This window comes from Schistocerca gregaria, chromosome 9 (genome assembly GCF_023897955.1).
Source record: "Schistocerca gregaria isolate iqSchGreg1 chromosome 9, iqSchGreg1.2, whole genome shotgun sequence".
Classification (NCBI taxonomy): Eukaryota; Metazoa; Arthropoda; class Insecta; order Orthoptera; family Acrididae; genus Schistocerca; species Schistocerca gregaria.
In genome coordinates, this window is record NC_064928.1 from 102,983,924 (window position 1) to 103,001,165 (window position 17,242).

At 42.6% G+C, this 17,242-nt stretch overlaps 1 protein-coding gene across 2 annotated transcripts in view; it reads left to right on the plus strand.

Annotated features, from left to right (window-relative positions):
- The window catches only part of LOC126292118 (mRNA decay activator protein ZFP36L1), a 170,957-nt gene that overhangs the window by 126,140 nt on the left and 27,575 nt on the right, over positions 1-17,242 (plus strand). The window lies entirely within an intron of this gene.

Genomic DNA, 17,242 nt, shown 5'->3' on the forward strand with positions numbered 1-17,242 from the left:
GTTCCTACGGAATGCGAGTTGCGTACAGTAGTCTCCCTTCGTGAGCTAATTCATGAAATCTGTTTTCCTAACGTACCGCACTGCGACCTGCACACACGTTACTAGCCTCTCGTAGTTTAATGGTGAGACCTTGTTTAAGAATCTGATGATAGCTTATGATGAGATGTCATTGGGACACTGAACGTACTAGAGTTCATTACGGGATAAATAGACTCGTTGACAAAATCACTTTGGTTACTGTGTTTCTGCAGAGACAATGGAAAGTGCAGGTCATTCCAAAGATTAGTGCTAAATGACGTATGAACAAATAAACTCATGTGTGATGATAGGACTAATCCATGTGATAGCCAACAGGTAATCGATAAAATTGTGATAAATGCTGAGTATTGTCTGTAATAAGGATAAGTAATTACGTAGTGTCACATTGGCAGCACTGCCTTCCTTTTCCTTGAACTGGTTTCTGACGGATGGTATGTTCGTTCACTAGTATACATTACGTTCGCACTTCCAATTTTTAGAAATTGGTGAATGTTGTACACACAATCACCCTACACCATTTTCAAATATGTCTTTTTACACGACGTAAGAACACCATGGCATTGCCTTGTTGTAACTTTCCAACAATCGAAAAATGCACAGGAAACAATGTAATCCATCCAACACATATGGCAAGGTCGAAATTGGCATGCCGGATTATAACAATTGAAGTTCTGCTTTTATTGCGTCATTATTCTAGAGTGTAGAGTTGTATGCAGCGAAGTCATCTTTTATTCGTCGTTACAAATGCTCAAGTCTTCTGGGTTTGATATCCAGTTACTGAACGTTTTCCTGTCAATTGTGGTCTTACAGAAGGCTACAAGTATTAAAATGGTTTTCTTGCACAGCGCACGATATTTAAATCTTGGGTTAGTACGTAGCTTTTCCAGTCTGCTGTCCCATGGCGATGCGTATTAAAACTAATTGGTCAGGTAAATCTCAGAATACGGAGGCGAGACGACCAATTCGTTATAAGATCCTAGGTATGTGTGCTACAAATCAATGGAGTGGGCTGCAGAAGGTTATTAATAGTGTAACACTTTCATGGGTTTCTTCCTGTCCATGCCTGAGGATGGAAATAGTGTCTAGAAAACTGGTCGTTTGTCCTGAATTGTCTGTTTTGAAGAAAGGTTTTTCGGGAGACTTCATTCAAGTTTTACAACATTTTTACTTTGCTCTATCGTTGTACTTTTCATCGGATTTTCGTTCGTCTCGAGTATGAATCGCGCGTGCATATTAGATTCCAGTGTGAAGTGATTGTCGCTTTATAAGCAGTCTGCATCATTCCATGTAATTACACATGGAATAGTCAGATCGAATGACGTGATGGGCTTTAGGTGTCGTGGCTTACTAAGTTTAAGCAGTTCGCAAAGTGCTTATCCCAATATTTCCTGATGAACTGCCGACCAGAAACATGTTTTCGTTTGCAGTTTCATTTCAATTTGTTTTTTGGTTTGTGATCATGGAGCCATCTCAGTAGCAGTAAGACGACACGACAGTGTATTTGAGGCGACGTTCGTGTCAGTAATAACGATACGAATATAAAAATAACACAAGACACCATCCAGTCGCCGAATGGAGAAAATTATGGCTCCGGCCGGGAACTGAACCCGGGTTTTTTTGTTGGCTGTCTACCGCGCTGACCCCGCAGATAGAGGTGAATCGTATGTGTTAAGGCACTGGAGAGGAAAAAAAAAACGTTTAGTTTCGAATACTTAAGTGCTGTCGTTAGTAGTATATGCTGCTTACATTAGAATATATATGCAACCCGTTTTGTGGGACGTACAGTGGGAACCAGGAGGAACTTGGGATTTTTTTACAAACACAAAGCGATACGCTGCAAAAAATTCAGACTCCAAAACTGAATCCTCAGCGCCGCTGCAGACTGCTACACACCAGACAGACATATTAAAGACCTCTTACAAGGGAACCATCCCATCGCACCACCCCCCCCCCCCCCCCCCCTCAGATTTAGTTATAAGTTGGCACAGTGGATAGGCCTTGAAAAACTGAACACAGATCAGTAGAGAAAACAGGAAAAAGTTGTGTGGAACTATCAGAAAAATAAGCAAAATATACAAACTAAGTAGTCCATGGCAAGATAGGCAACATCTAGGATAGTGCGAGCTCAGGAGCGCTGTGGTCCCGTGGTTAGCGTGAGCAGCTGCGGGATGAAATGTCTTTGGTTCAAGTCTTACTTCAAATGAATAGTTTTATTTTCTTCATGTTCGCAAAGTAATGATCTGTCCGTATGTTCATTGACGTCTCTGTTCACAATAATAAGTTTGTCTGTGTTTTGCGACCGCACCGCAAAACCGTGCGATTAGTAGACGAAAGTACGTGCCTCTCCAATGGGAACCGAAAACGTTTGATCGCAAGGTGCAAAGGTCAATCGATTCCTCCACAGGAAAACACGTCTGATATATTCTATAACGACATTGGTGACGGCATGTGCGTCACATGACATGAATATGTTGTTGACCCTCCTAATGTTTACATTTGGCGAAAGGGTAAAAAGATTTTTCTACCTTGCCCGATTTAGGTTTTCTTGTGGATGTGATAATCACTCCCAAATAAAGTGATGAAAACATTAGTTTGTCACATAAACTGCAACAAATGAATGCAACAGTTCCACTGTAGCACAGTTTTGCCTGTGCTCTGTCAAAACATAGGTTTTTAACGTTTTCAATTTTTTCCCGTTTAGGTGTAGCGTCCCCATACTACGGCGCTGTTAACCTCGCATCGGACGGACGGACGAACGGATAATAATTGTGTGAAAATAAAAAATTAAAATTTTCACTCGAGGGAAGACTTTAACTTAGAACCGCAACTGCTCACGCTAACCACGAGACCAAAGAGCTCCTGAGCTCACATTATCCGTGATGTTGCCTATCTTGGACATGGACTACTCAGTTTCTATATTCTGCTTATTTTTGTTCATAGTCCCAACTTCCTGTTTTCTCGATTGATCTGTGTTCAGTTTTTCAAGGCCTATCCACTGTGCCAACTTACAACTAAATCTGAGGGGGGTGCGATGGGGAGGTTCCCTTGTTACACGAACCACCAACCTACACCTACATTAAAAAAAATTCAGAAAAACTCTGACAAGGCACCTACTTCGACCCACCAACTAATTCACCAGCTAGTAATCCATTTTCCTGATGCTTCAGACAAGCGACTAATTTCAACATTACCAGAGAATTTAGGGCATAAGAGTTAGACAAATCATACATGCAAACATGCTTTAGATAAAATACAAAAGCAGTTCTTCTAAATATCATTCAGCCATACTAGAAGTCAGACGGGCAAACACCTACAGTGACTTTGTAGGAGACGTCGGTGAGACAGTTTAGGTTATCCGTTTTAATTAGAGTTTGACAGCGTTTGAAACTTTTAAATTCTCTAATTACATAAATACTGAAAGTAAAATTGTTGCCGCCCTGAAAGCCGCTATACAGGCAACTTGAATTGGGACCGTGTGACATCGTAAGACGTTTAAGAGTACAGAGAGTAGAGTGTGTTGAGAAATATCAGAAAAGTCATGGCTCACATGAGCTCTGACTCCTCCATACTGATCCGCAGTTCCACAGTTAGGTACCAATTTGCACAAAGGAAGAATTGTTTCAGGTCATTATGCATTCATTGTGCGTTCCTTGGTACTGCAAAGGAGAGAGATCCGTCCTAGACGAGGTTGGCAGATGGTCACGGTGGTTGAGTTGTCGTGCCTTGCGAAAGCGCGAAGTCGACCGGTGACATACTGAGTGGCGATTTCGGCAATTTTTCATTCAGATGCGCGCTGCTCAGCAACTGGTAGTTAGCAAGCACTGCCGTGGACTCCCTCCTGCTTGTGCTGCGTGCGATTTGCGCGGTAAACGCTCGCGGAGTACACACTTCACGCCGCTTCCTGTTTGGACCCACAATCGAAGAAGTGTGTCAGCTACGCAGAACAGGAGATACTTCATAGCATCACCTGATACGTTGTCTGTTAGTGGAATTTCCGCACCTAACTCGCTAGGTTTGTCCAGTTAGGTGGTGCCGTGCGTGTAAGACGCACAGACACGTACCTGCAATGCTGTGTGCGAGAATGCTTGATCGTCATCAGCGTAATTTTACTCACATTAGAACTATCGAAGCTGACAGACGGAAGTCTGATCGATTTTCATTCATGCAAGTTGCGCAATTACACCAAAGTATGTTTGTTGCTGTATACCGACGATATACAGGCTTACACAAGGTACAATAAGCAAATCAGTAGAAGATAGCTGGACGAGCCTATACGAATGTACAAAAGCAAGCCATAAACCGAAAGCCTGTCACATTGAACGCAGATGTATACGTTTCACTTTTAACAAATTGCAAAGTCTTTAAAACCTTGTCGTGAACAAAAGTCTTACTGAAACTATAAGTTCTCTTAGAACTTAGAGAGGGCATATCTAAGAGATGTACTAAGTCAGTTGATGAAATCATGGGCTGTCAACAATCTTAGCACCTCATTGTCGCAACGTTTCCACAAGTTTCCTACTCATCTACCGGCAGAAACATGAAAGTGCCTAATAGAAAACTCGTCGAAAAGTGCGACAGTACTCAGTGACTCGGCTGATGAACAGAGAAGATTTAATCAATGATACTCGCGGAGTCTTTGGTGAGGTGTCAGATTCATCATGAATGCACCCACCTTCATTGAAGGTATTGCATGTAAAATGGGGTCCAAATATTTCACTATCTAGAAATAATAATGGCTCCAGTCGTATGGATCTCTCTTCAGCTGAAAGTAACTTTGAGTGAATAAAATAATTATTCTTTCACTCAGCAAGTCTTCTCATTCCCTCTTTCTCCACATAGTCGAAGCACCAAGTAATTGCAGAGATTTGTTACTAATGAAAGTAAAGATCTTCCTTGGCGATTCGATCGGACCACATTTCGTGTCTAGTACTTTTCGACCGCTGTAGTGTCATATGGTCGAAGATTGTTGGTTAGTATCTGTAAAAAGCAGCGTGTACTGTATCGGTGCAAAACTAATTTCCAGAATGATTCTAAATCAGACGTCAAAGCTGTTCACAAGAGGTTTGTGGAGCTGACAAATGTTGTAGATTCTACATCCAAGGATGGCTTGGAAATAATTGCTCCACATATGTTTCTACAAGTTGTTGACATTCGACGAAGTTGCGCAAGGGGCTTTATATATATATATATATATATATATATATATATATATATATATATATATATATAATGATAGAGATGTACTGGGAGGGTTGCATAGTTAACCTTCGTAAAAAACTAGTTTTGGCGTATCGTATTCGTGTATTACTTTCTTTGCTACGTGGTAGATGCCTTTCAGCGACTTGTCTAACGTTATGAATAGTTCTGTAATGGAGTGAATTTGATTCTTATGATAGAAAGTTCGTGGAATTTTTACGTTGCTGTAGATTAGCAAGACTTGAAACATTATTACTTGTGCAAGTATGTACCGTGCGTCATTATAGGTTAAAGTTAGTTTTCACTGTTACAGTTTCAGTATTGTGACGTACCCATCTAAGTATATTTTTCTGTGAAGTAGTCAGCATTGCCACTTAAAATTGCTTGTGATAATGCAGAGATGATAACCAACGATTAGAGCATGATAACAGTGTATTCCAGTCGAGACTGAGCAGTCTATATTAAAAATGATGCTGCTGTGTTGACCATTGTTAACCGTAAGTCGTGCACAAACGAATTAGTATTTTGCATTATTTTTCTTGTTGTTTGTGACTCACAGCTTTTCGGCAGCCACCTCGGGGAATTAACAAAGGAGGCGTTAACATGACCGTGAGTTGGAATACGGCGTGATAAATATCGTTAGGTTGTCAGTTCATTTAGGTTTTCTAATTTTCAAGGCTTGTAACCAGAGGCGGTATTTTTTAGCCATCACAAGGACAAAGGACGAGGTTCTGCCGAAAAAGTTCCTTCTTTTTTTGCTGGTTTGAGTGTCTCAAATAGAGCCAATTCTTCACGCGGCCGTGAAGAGACATTGCGCCATTTTATGGGAAGTCCGACAAACAAATAACTACCTTAGTTGTGTGACGGGAAATAGCACACGCTCATAAGTTTAGGAGCCCGCTGCCCATAGAAAGGTCGTACCCACGTTCCCTTGTGAGAAACTTTTCAAGGATATAAATTGGCTGGTAGCTGGCTTGTTTTCGCGGTTATTTCTCTGAAACTGCTGGCAGCGGCTCCAAGTGGCAGCTTCCGTAACTAATGGGGTAAAAATTGGGCGGGAAGGCCACAGCTTCCGGCAAGCGGTGCCGTCTGCAGCGCCGACCTGGCGGAGGACACCGGAACTGCTAGCATAGCTTCCGTCGACAAAACACGTCGTTTATGCGTGAAGGGTCGTTCCAGGATTTGTCGGCGAAACGGGAATTCAACTATATCATCGTATTGAAATTACATGAGCTCTCCACTACATTTAGTTTACAACGAGGAAAGTGAGATAGATGTAACTACATAAGAAATTGCGTTTTTTCTGGATATATTGAGAGACAAATTGGAATGGTGTTACAACGGAAAAAATTTAAAACTAAATCGTTGTTACCCAACCGAATTGATGCAGTTGACAGGCTACATTCTGAAGTATAAAGTAATAGTTCATTCATTAATAATGGGAAGTTCTAGGAACGATAATTCTGTAGCGAAGGACGAAGAATTGACTGCAGTGTGCTTGCTTTAATGGATATAGGTTGCAGTAGCTAACGCAGAGATGAGTTGTTATGAATGCCTAGCATAGAGAGCTGCTTGAAACCAAAAACGTGTTTGTTTTTCAGTGAGTATATCTATGTAGTTGCCTGAAGCTTTTCAGAAATAAGTAGCACACACAAATTCATAAGGCAAAAGCAGGAGGAAAAACTACCATAATAGCCTCACACACATTACTTTCTGGTGGTATTTCTTAGGGATACTAACAAGAACGAATAACTCTTGCCTTCCATCTAGGTTTTTTCTGTCGGCTTCAGGTTTATAAAAAGCACACGTATTGTGTGTGTGTGTGTGTGTGTGTGTGTGTGTGTGTGTGTGTGTGTGTGTATTTTCGTCCTCAGTATCTTAAAATACATAGTCGATGAGGTGGTCGGGTTTTGGTGTAAACCAACTAGTATCCCGCGCGACTGCTACGTCGCAGGTCCGAGTGTTACCGCGGGTATGGAGGTGTGTGACGTCCTTGTTTTGTTAGGGGACTGATAACCACAACAGTTAAGTCCCATAGTGCTCAGAACCATTTGAACCAACTAGTACCATTCCGTTAATATTTATTCATTGATTTGTAGTATGTCACATAAAGATCATCATATTGTTACACAATCATCAAGCAGCACTAACAATGTGTCAACCGGCTTAGAATTAGATGTATTCGACTAGCAAATGTGTGCCTTGCCTTACGATGTCTGACGATGGCACACAAATTATAACCTTTGCATATTTTCTTTGTGCCAAGTTTGTTGCCACCAAACAGTAAAACTGTGTAGTTGTAATGCTTATGCAAGAGATGGCAATAATGGTAAGAGTGAGCGTTCACTTGACACCATTTTTATTTTATACATGGTCTCGTTCTCACCTAACGCATGCTTTCAGTTAAATAGTAAGACATGGACGTAATCAGGTACTTTCCTGGAGGGTTGAAATTGTTGAAGCACAATGTAATAACAGGTTGTTTCTGTTGTTAGTTCCTAGGCCTGTTTTTCTGTCTATACGTGAAGCCGTATCTAATGAATTACTACAGGGATTTTAGATACACGTGAAAGTTAGGAGTAAATGATGTCACTACTCAAGACAAGCCGTTCGATCGTGGATAACGTAGGGATTACCCGACCAAAGCCTAATCATCACATGTTGTTGTTGTTGTTATGATGGTCTTCAGTCCTGAGACTGGTTTGATGCAGCTCTCCATGCTACTCTATCCTGTGCAAGCTTCATCTGCCAGTACCTACTGCAGCCTACATCCTTCTGAATCTGCTTAGTGTATTCATCTCTTGGTCTCCCTCTACGATTTTTACCCTCCACGCTGCCCTCCAGTACTAAATTTGTGATCCCTTGATGCCTCAGAACATGTTCTACCAACCCATCCCTTCTTCTAGTCAAGTTGTACCACAAACTTCTCCTCTCCGCAATCCTATTCATTACCTCGTCATTAGTTACATGATATACCCATCTAATCTTCATCCTTCTTCTGTAGCACCACATTTCGAAAGCTGCTATTCTCTTCTTGTCCAAACTAGTTATCGTCCATGTTTCACTTCCATATATGGCTACACTCTACACAAATACTTTCAGAAACGACTTCCTGACACTTAACTCTATACTCGATGTTAACAAATTTCTTTTCTTCAGGAACGCTTACCTTGCCATTGCCAGTCTACATTGTATATCCTCTCTACTTCGACCATCATCAGTTATTTTGCTCCCCAAATAGCAAAACTCCTTTACTACTTAAAGCGTCTCATTTCCTAATCTAATTCCCTCAGCAACACCCGACTTAATGCGACTACATTACATTATCCCCGTTTTGCTTTTGTTGATGTTCATCTTGTATCCTCCTTTCAAGACACAATGCCATTAATATAAATGAAATAATTTCGTTATGTACACACTGTTGGCAGTTTCGGTGTGCTCCACTGAATAAGTTTAATTTTCACCTTCCTTCCAACATGTTGCTAATATAAGATTCCGTGGAAGAGTATTGCAGTCAGTTCTGTACGTATAGGAAAGATACTGGAAAAACCGCTGTAGGTAGCAGTTGAGAAGAGACCTTTGAAGCGCTGTTGATAAACTGCTCTGAGACTGTAGACGCTCGTTTGTTTACGAGCAGAAAGAACCAGAAGCTGCTATATCGGTATCACTCCCCCCCTTCTGCGCCTTATCAACGGAAGGCTTGTATCAGGAGGGGCGGCGCCAGCCGCAGCAGGGCCACAACACGCGTCTCCAATGCGGCTGAAGCAATTACTTTTAATAACGCGGGCCGGTCTTGGCTCTCGCAAAACCCCGGCTTTCTCCCATTTATTTAGCAGCACTAACCCCTGCACTCCATACTTCCAAGGAAAAAAATATAAGGTAGTGTAAATGTAAGATGTCGCAGGAAGAAAGGTCAATATTTAGCAATATGACAAGAATGGCATTCGAAGAAAAAAATCTACTTAGGGTATGGACTTCATAGCCGTTATTACTAACAAGTGAACACATGCCGACCAATGTGGCCGAGCGGTTCTAGGAGCTTCAGTCTGGAACGGCGCGACCGCTGCGGTCGCAGGTTCGAATCCTGCCTCGGGCATGGATGTGTGTGATGTCCTTAGGATAGTTAGGTTTAAGTAGTTCTAAGTTCTAGGGGACTGATGACCTCAGATGTTCTCTAATACTGCTCAGAGCCATTTGAACCATTTTTGTACAGAACATTGACAAAAAGAAGGAAAATTGAAACAGTGAATTATCCAAGCTTAAGATGACGTAAGGTGTGCAGCATCGAGCGAATACGAGTAGCCAAAACGTCGCGGTTATGCTGTTGGATTTCGAACCACAGAGATATGAACTGTGTAACGTCCGCAATAGTGAGGCGCAAGGAAGGGGGCGCCAGACGTATACGTATCTGGCTCTGAGCACTATGGGACTCGACCTGTGGTCATAACTCCCCTAGAACTTAGAACTACTTAAACCTAACAAACCTAAGGACATCACACACATCCATGCCCGAGGCAGGAATCGAACCTGCGACCGTAGCGGTCGCGCGGTTCCGGACTGAGCGCCTAGAACTGCTAGAGCACCGCGGCCGGCGTACGTATCTCCTGTTTGTTCTTCTTAGTACTATATTGAACGACTCTTGCGTTCCGTTTTGGAAGTTTTGACTCTTGAATTTCTGTGTTGTAACATAGTCCACACCTGCTTATTTGTTGTTTGCGACATCTCGCCTGATCACTGTGCATCACATTTACTTGGGACAGTAATATACTCTTACCGCGTGACATATTCTGTGACCAATGTGTGGCATGACGATTGCCAAGGCTTCAGAATGAGAACAGGTACGTGGTAACTGGCCGGAAAGTTTAACTTTGTGAAGGACCTTCCGCTTCAGTCAAACACAGACACCACACAACCACGACGCTGGGTTCTTCCAATTTGCTCAATGTTGCACTTCTTGAGTTTTGACCGTTTACTGTTTCTATTTTTCTTCCTTTTTCTCAGTTCAAAACACCTTCATTCGTGTTTAGTTTTTGACGGGCCATCCACTGCACCATTCTGTCACTAAATATGAGGGCCGTGCGATGGGGGGTTTCCTTTGCAAGAGCCACGAGCCCTTCTTTAGCGGAAGACGTGTTCCACAGTAGCGAAGACGAACAAGTGCTCGTCTTCTTACTGTACGCAATTGAGAGCCCATGTTAACTAGACTTTCTTGCTTCGAATGAGAGCGTTAACCGTTCTTCCTGGCACAACTTGTATGTGACAAGTTTGTAAGCGAGAAAAGATTTAGAAAAAGTTTGACGTTTCGCAGACAGTGTGTTGGAAGTTGATAAGCACTCTAATTCTCAAATATTGAATACTGTAGTTTGAATGTAGTACCTGGCATAAAGTGTTAAAACCTTAGTACAACATCGTACCTGTGACTGGCTAGATTTTGATGTTTTAAATTTGGTGAACATAGGCATGAATTATTTGATGTCAAATCTGTATTGCAACTGGAAGCGGTTCCATAGCCAATTTAACAACAGGGACTGTGCACAGTCAGTTAGTGACGGAGGTGCCAAGATCCAATTTCTTTTAGTATCAGCACTTACAGTCTCTTAACGTGTGTGTGTTTAAATTGTATTCCAAGACAGTAGAAATGAGCTGTACATTTGACGTATTACTTGTGGTTGCGGACGAATTTGATTCGTCCGACACTTTAGAGTTCCACGGCCTAAATAGTCGTTTGCAAATTCTTGGTTGTGCAGTTGTATTCTCACTTCCGATGAATAGAGAAGTTAGAAAATAGGATGTAAATAGAAAAGACAAATTTATTCATAAAACCAAAAATGTGTGAATCAGTTTCATTCGTACTGCACATTGACGAGGCTATCTGCCCCACGATCTCGCAAAGTTCCAGTTATTTTCCAGTTATTTTCTTTTTACCAGAGTAACATTAGTGGCGTTTCTGTACTTAAGTTTCCATTGTATCATATAAGAGTGTCAGCTTCAGCAAAATGACTACAATTTGACAGTCTTCGCGGGAACGTGTTATTTTTTTATGTAATTTGATAGATACTTCATAGTGAAGTGAAAGTTAGACAACATACAGTTTAGGCAAGAAGAGAGTAGTTTTTGAGATGTGGTGCTACAGAAGAATGCTGAAGATCAAATTGTTATATCACGTAATTAACGAGGTACTGAATAGAAGAGAGAAGAAAAGAAATTTGCGGTGCAACAAGAAGGCATCGGTTAATAGGACAGATTCTGAAGGCATCAAGTCTAGTGTTGGAAGTGGGGAGGGAGAGAGGGAGGGGTATAAATAGTAGAGGGGCATAAAGAGACGAATAGGGTAAGCAGATTCCGAAGGATGTCGGTTGCATCAGGATAAAGTAGAATGGAGAGCTGCATCAGACCAGTCTTCAGATTGAATACTACTGCTACAATATTACAATTCTTCATCTTGTAACATATGCTTACAAAAGGAACAATTATATTCCATGTATGGGGAAGTATCTGTTGTGAAATGGCCTTGTGAAACACGCTCTTACAAATTTCACAATAGTTCGTACCGCACGCGCAACCACACTTCCGAAGGAACAAATGCTGGGTTCCAGTTCTGCATGCAAAAAAGTTTCTCAGAAGAGGATGCGGTTGTCCGGTCCCGTTGGAGGAAAAGATGATTTTAGTTTCCTTGACGATTATGTGCCAAACAGTCGTGCCTTCCTGTTCTTCGAAGAAGGGAAGGCATCGGTCAGAGCTGATGAAATGGGAAATTTAGAGACGAAGGAGTTGATGGTGGGTCTTGGATGAAGTGGAATTAGTTTGTGCTAGGAGTAGGTTTAGTGGTAACTAGTGAAATCTTGCACTGCCTGTTTCTAGCTAGGTGCGTTATCTTCAGGTGATGACATACCTCTAGCTTACCTCGGTTTATGAATAGGTTGATTTGTAATGCAGACGTGAAAAACCAATTCAGAGCGTAACTTTTAATTGCGGTATGAGATGGTTCTGAATTGCGGATTGAAAGTGCCATTCTGCTCCGAATTTCATGTATCCAGTTATTTTGAATGAGTCTGAAATGTTAGGCGTGTCCACTCACAATTTGCGTCAGTTCGCGAGCAACTGCTTCGTTAAAATATTTGAGAAAACGAAGAAAATTAAATTTTCAGATAATGACATTGGCCTTAAATACATTCTAGTTGACATTTATATACGCATGGGGAAAACTCTTTAAGTTGGTTTAGGAGTTCATACTACAGTATGAGAGGTCGTCATAATGTTTTAATCTTTTATTCGTTTGCAGGTGTATATATATTGCAGTCCTGGTAGACTGAAATGCCCGCGCTACAATATCCGCAGTAACGGAGTCAGAACAAGACGGCTCAGCCTATAAAGTGAAACAAAAGTAAACTCGGTCCTCAGTCCCAGGCGGGCCATTTGTTTTCTTTTTTAAATTCTCATTTTGTTCGTTTTCGTTCGTTGTATTTGCTCGGGGCGGACGTCATAAGACATCCGTTTAAGTTCGTCTTTGATCGGTTAACTCTCTTTATTACAGAGGGCTGCTAACCCGGCCCTTCGGTATTAGCCGACCGCCGTGTCTTCATCCGCCAATGGGGTCAGTTCATACGGTATGGATGGGCTTAGGGTCGTTGTTAGTTTTTCATGACCTGGAGCCGCTTCTACTCGGTGCAGCAGCTCCGCAGTGGGCGTCACAAAGGAAAAATCCCTGGCACACCGGGAACGCTACTCGGGTCCTGCGCATGGCAGTCAGACTTGCTAATTCCCAAGCTACGGAAGCGGACGATGAAGTAAGTGTAGAACCGCCTGACACAACTGCAGCACTTCCCACTGCTGCCGAATACGAATCCCCGGTCGATAGCCCACTTCGTCAGTGGTCTGCGGCATTTTGTGTTGGCTCGTGGGGGCTTGGTACGGCACTGTGTCGCTTGAAGTCAGTCTGCACTGGACTGCAGTCGTCTACCTACAAATAAAGACAGTTAAAACTTTAGAATATTCCGCGGAGAAGGGATTGAAATGACACGACACGTAGTACAGGGTGATTCAAAATTAAAGAACAGATTTCAGTTGTGTATTCCTGACAAACCATGGAGGATTGAAAATATCACTCATGTCATTGGGTAGAGGACGGTTCGGAGTTTTATGTTCGCGCAGCCACTATACTACACACACACACAACATGAACAACTTGCATTTGCACTACTCAAAAAGCATCGAAACTGTAGCCCACTTCATTCCACACACGAATCAACAGGTCCTCCTTATTGAATCAAAAGCTGCAACAATTAGACATCTCAGCTCTTCAAGAGTAGCTGCCGTGGACAGGATAGTTTTTTATGTACCCACACAGAAAAAAAATTTGCAAGATGTGGGATCTGGTGACCTGTTCCACTGCAACGTTGTGGAATACTGCTGTTAAAATATTGCCAGATGTCAGAGAGAGAGTGAGCCGTGGTGCCGTCATGCATAAAAACGAAACCATTGAAATCTTCGTGAAGTTGAAGAAACAACCAATTTTGCAGCATGACTAGGTATGACATTCCTACCACTTTTTCCTCAGCAAAGACTAAGTGTCCTTAAACTTTGTGAACAATAACGACACAAACCCCATTGGTTCGGCGAATCTCTTTCATGATCGACGACCCTCAGGTTTTTACATTATGGTGGTTTACATTAATCCGTAAATGAAACAGCGGTTCGCCCGAAAGTGAGTCACCCGGAAAGTGTCCTGCCATATCCTGGAGAATTGAAATGCAAAAGTCTTAACTTGTATTATGGTCGCCGGGACGCAATTGCTGCAGTAACAGCAACTTGTAAGGCTTGATGCGCAGTTGTCTATCCACAATATGCCACACTGTTGTTTGAAGAAGTTGAGGTTCCTGGCCTACCCGTTTTGTGGACTTGACGAGGGGTCCGTCACACGCATCTCGGATGCGCTCGAAATCTTCACCGGAGGTGCGTGGCTGGCGAATGTTCTTTCTCATGCATATGTTTTTTTTTTATGCCAGTCGTAAATCTGATTTCAGGAGGCAGTTTCCTGCAGAGTCGGCGTTGGAATTGAACTTTGCACTTCAACAATGGATTGGCTTTGTGAAGTTTCCAACAGAGAATGATTTCTCCTATTGTGTAGTCGCCATTTTTTTTGCTACAAACAGCGCAGCTGTGTCAAAACTTCGAACCTTTCTTATCGAGTCGCTCGATATACGACAAATGATTGTAGGATTTAGCTCCAAATCTTGTGGGGAAAGGAGATATTGACAAGAAAACCGAACACAGTGTTAAAATAGATTCATTAACAGAAATCTTTTACTGGAAAATTCACCGACTGAACAGGGATCTTTAAAGGACGAATATTGTGGCGTCACAAACGGCACTTGGCAGTAGAATTCAAGCGAAATCGTGTTCCTCCACATCTCGAGCAAGGTAGGTGGTGGTTGACAGGGATAATGTTACGGGAGAAGCTATGTGAGGCCCGGTCGGTGGTGGCTGGAGAAGTGCCCTCTCCAAGAAAAGCCTCCAGCGGCCGGCCAGGCGGTCAGAAATACTCTAGCCTCCGTGAAAACGGGCCTTGCCCGTATTTATAGCGACGCCCGTGTATACAGGCGGGCGCGACCACCTCCAGCTAGCTGTAAGCGCATGCGGTACGCAGACTGCGAAGCTTCTGGCAGCTGTGCAACGCCGGTGTCTGGGAGGCTCCCAGTGCGTGTTGTTGTGTTCATGTTGCAGCGAGGCGAGGGCATGCAGGGCGCTATTTCTGGATCTTGAGACGTGGAGTAGAGCCGAAGTTTTTCAGACAACCGTGTGTCGGAAATGCACCAGTGTGGAATGGCCCTGAAACGTCAGCCGACGAGCGGCAGTTTTGATAGTTACCCCCGTCTTACATACGTACGTTCGTGTTGCACTCGCCTACTAAAATGTGTCTATAGAAGAGGAAAAATCATGAAAACGATTGCTCATTTGAAAAAAAAATGTTGATGGTTATACTATAGATTGTACACGGCGTTCTTCTGAAAATAATTGACAACTAAATTGATTCCAAGCATGTTAAACATGTCTTTTGAGACGTTTACTGCACATCCACCCCTTAATTTCAAGCACTGCTTCCCTGTGGTTTCCTCTCTTCCTCATCTACTTGCATGACGTCATCTCGAGACCGACGATTTCTCAAGCTCGAACATTAGACACCAACAGCCGACCCATCTCTTTCGACGGGACCTGGGGAATGGAGTATGGGCATTGTATCCCCAGGCTATTGTCGCTGGGCTGTTAACACCGATTCACTTTCGTGGAAACTTGTAGTCACGTGATCAATTTCATGATCATTGTGCATGCTGCTACAACAGTCGGCCAAAGTAAACCATCGGCTACTGAAAAGCACGCAATGTTGCAGACCTACTAGAGACAACATGGGGGTAGTCTCATTAACGCGCTTACCGTGTCCGACTAAGCGCTTCTGTGTTAACGCCAATCATTTCTTCTACAGTGTCCTCTTTAGAGCGATGTTGCAGGAGGAATTTTGGTATTTTCTGCAAAATACTTGATCTGAGAACAAAAGGATTGTTCACAATTTAATTTGTTTCGTGTTTGATCATTGCCTGTGTTGACATTTGAGTTACTGTACTTATTGTAAGTAAAAGTATTATTATAAAAGTAAGTTCATGCTGACTTCTGAAATTTTCCTGGCGTATTTGTTCTTCTAATAATTTCGGGGTATGCAGCCGCATCACGTCGACATTCTGCCACTAAAGGACTAAAGACTAAAGTGGCAGAATGTCGACGTGATCCGGCTGCATACCCGGAAATTATAAGTTCATACTGTCTGTACGTCAGCAAAAATTAAAATCGTGGCTTTTTATTGTGAATAACATTGCACCTTCCACATGTCGACCACATTACATCAGTATTGTACTTCGTGGTGTGCGCAGCAAATTCTCGGTTGTCGTAACAAAGCCAAGGGTAGGAATTCAAAGTTTGCCTAGTGTTGACTGTTACGCTGAAATAAGGTTCAGCTAGTGTAATTAGCAATTATGCTCTTTAGTGCAACGTATATTATCTGGAGCAAGTTACTTCAAAGGCACATATTCCCGTACTCTTGGCGTTGATACGCAATCATATGACCATAGCTCCACAAGGGTGCATTTCTGACCTGTCGGGAAAATTCTACTGTACTGGACGTTCCCTACAGCCCTGTTACAAAGTTGATTTTCTCCATCCTTCTGAATAGCACCGACGTTCGGAACGCCAGCTGTCGCATGGTATCATTCGAGTCGTTTTGGGATTAAGTCTAGCGATATAGAAATATACCCTACCTTTCTCCTCCCCGTTCTGGCCAAATATTGGAGTCTTCAGTAAGTTGTTGTTCTTTAAAGATAAGACTGCAGTCAACCTGAAGGTTGAACACCACTGCTTTACTAGGCATGGTCGTGTTGGAGGGTAGTATGCCGTCGCCTTCCTCGGACCTTTGAACTGACATATACAGCCAGACATTAGAGGATCCAAAATTTAACGTGGCTTGCGAATCATGAGAGGATAGTGTAAAGACTTCAGATAAAAAACATTGTTCGAAAATAATCTTAGCTATCTGCGCAACAGCTCTGTAATTGCTGTGAAGGTCGGCAGCTGTTAGAGGGCATTCAGAAGTCGAAGGAATTGCGTATAAGGCAGGTCGTCCTTCGCAGGATACTTATGCGTTATCGCGGGGTCCCGAAATTTCCGTAAAAATAACATAAACGTGTGCTTATCTGGAGCGAGTAATGCCGGAAGCGCATATGGCGGCGCCCATTTTCGTGTTTTTCATGCCGAGAGCAAGGTCAGCTGCACTCGTCTGGCGTATCGCTTCGTCACTGCCCATTGTAGCCGAAAAGATTTCAAAAACTGTCCATTATAGTCGAAAAAATTTCAAAAACTGCGAAAGGTTGTGCGACAAAGCTTTCAATCTCCAGGCACGAGAAACAGTTTTGAAAAATTCTGCGCGAACGTTACCACGGTGGCGACGTCTTTGAGTAAGTCA